Source organism: Bison bison, unplaced genomic scaffold, assembly GCF_000754665.1.
Source record: "Bison bison bison isolate TAMUID 2011002044 unplaced genomic scaffold, Bison_UMD1.0 scf7180017864371, whole genome shotgun sequence".
Lineage (NCBI taxonomy): Eukaryota > Metazoa > Chordata > Mammalia > Artiodactyla > Bovidae > Bison > Bison bison.
In genome coordinates, this window is record NW_011494943.1 from 6,451,972 (window position 1) to 6,454,396 (window position 2,425).

A 2,425-nucleotide genomic window follows, 5' to 3' on the forward strand; every position below is an offset into this window, starting at 1 on the left:
GACTCGCTTCTCTCTGCTCTGGGTGAACTTCCTCTGTGGTTGCACAGATGCTCAGAAGTAAAAGCCCATGGATAGGAGCTCACAGGGAAGGAGAAGTTGTGCTTTCCTCTAAAGAGCAAGCCGCATCCGCTCTCTCTACCTTGGCCAACACTTGGTTACAGAACCCGTTAAAACCACACACGAGGAACCATCAGTGTCTCCAGCTATTGGAGGGCATGAGGGCTTGGGTACCAGGCTCTTGCTAGAAACACACTGGCTGGAAAATATCATCCCAGCTGTAGTGCTGACCTGCTTCATTTCTGTCTCTCTCCCTGCCCTGGAGAGTGGGCGTATTAGTCAAGTGTTGCCTGACAGCTTTCATTGGAACCCAAGAGGCAATTCCCAGAAGCATGAGTGTGTGTGTGATTGTATGTGTGTGTGTGTGTGTGTGTGTGTGCATGTGTGTGTGAGTGTGTGTGTGTGGCAGAGATGGGGTTCAGGACAGACAGGTGATGCCTACTTCAGTGGATTTTCTTTGATGACATTGTATGAGTAACAACTCACCCACAGTTTCTCATAGAGATCAGGGGCTAAGTGAATATCAGCTGCAAAGCACTGTGGGGAAGTCACTGTCAGCAGGTTTGCAACCACCAACGGCCCCTCAGCCACCTGAGCCGAGGAGGCAGCTGGACTCTGGCTCTGCCTCCTGCAGAGCAGAGCTGCTATGTCACCTGAATCTGTCTGGTTGGATCTTCGGAAGGCTGGATCCAGGACGTATTCACAGAGGAGGGGACTCGGGAGCTGGAAGACTGTGGGTTCCCAACAGTGTGACTTGGAGTCTTCAGTCAGCTCAGCTCAGTCTCTCAGTCGTGTCCGACTCTTTGCGACCCCATGGACTGCAGCATGCCAGACCTCCCTGTCCATCACCAACTCTGGCTCAAATTCTGTTCTTTCTGGGAACTTGCAGGCCCATCACTGACCAGAACCCTAAACCAAGTGCAAAGAGGGAGAAGGTTTCTCATTGGCCAAAGGACAAAGAGAGGGGACTAGAGAACCCCTGCGGAGGTGGGAGAGGGGAGGCCCCAGCCACCTTACTGGGGACGGGGAAGATTCCTTTCTCCTTTACCCTCAGTTGAGGCATCTTCTGGTGGCCTCTCAGGGCTGAGAACCAGGGCCCGCCTATTAGGACAAAGGGCAGGATTGATGGGTCTTCACAGGCGTTCAAAAACATTCCACGTAGAACTAGGGAATGGAATGTGGTTGGCGGTGGGGAGGGGCTGGAGGGGGTGGGGAGGAATAGGAGAGGCTGGTCAAAGGGCACAGACTTCCAGGTCTGAGATGAGTAAATCTGGGCTCTAAGAGTATGGGGACTTCAGCTCATCAGCCTGTGCTGTATCCTGGGGATTTGTAAGAGGGTAGATCTCATGTTCTCATTGCACAAAAAATATTAAAACTGATTAAAAAAAATAAGTGTGTAAAGTGGTGACTGTGTTGACTTGATTGGGATACTCATTTCACAATGTGTATGTATCTTAATTAGCACATTAAAAAAATCACATTTACACCTTAGATACAGTCACTGTTGAGTCACTTGGTTGGGTCCAACTCTTTGGGACCCCATGGACTGTAGCCCACCAGGCTCCTCTGTCCATGGGATTTTTCAGGTAAGGATACTGGAGTGGGTTGCCATTTCCTTCCCCAGGGGATCTTCCCGAACCAGGGATCGAACCTGCGTCTCCTGCATTGGCAGGCAGGTTCTTTACCACTGAGCCCCCAGGGAAGCCCGGTAAAGCTGGGGGAACAGCCAAAGGGAAACGTTCCAAACGTGTGTCTGTCCGCGTGCTTGCCTGCCTAGGTGTGGAGGGACTCGTCTCAGGCGGAGGTGTTTCTCCTCAGTGAAGTGCGGCTGCCGCTGGTGTGAGGACGGCGGCCGGTGACGCAGAGAGACCGAATCCCAGAGCGTCCTTGACGCAAGTGAGGCGCTTCAAAGAGGCCGCTGTCCCTCAGACATTTTAAATTATTATGATGATTTTAAAGAACATAACTTTTTTTTTAACTGTTGAGCCGCACAGCATGTGGGATCCTAGTTTCCCGACCAGGGATCGAACCCGCGGCCCCTGCAATGGAAGCTCAGAGTTCTAACCACTGAGCCAGCAAGGAAGTCCCCGAGGACATCACTTCAGAGAGGCAACGAGATTTCCCTCAGACAACTTTAATTAACCAGATGCACACGTTATTTAGAAGAGACACCACCCCTTCCCTCAGACAGCTTTTATATCACCTTCCCTGACCTTGAGGTGGTTTCTGAGGCCCCGGGGCCCCTGGAGACTCTGCAGTCCTGCTGAGGGGGGAAGTGAAGGCCGGGGTCCTGAGTCTCAGCCCCCGGGGAGCCCAGCCCCTGAGAGGTGGGGGGCAGGGGGCTTGGGGAGCCAGAGCTGAGCGGGGA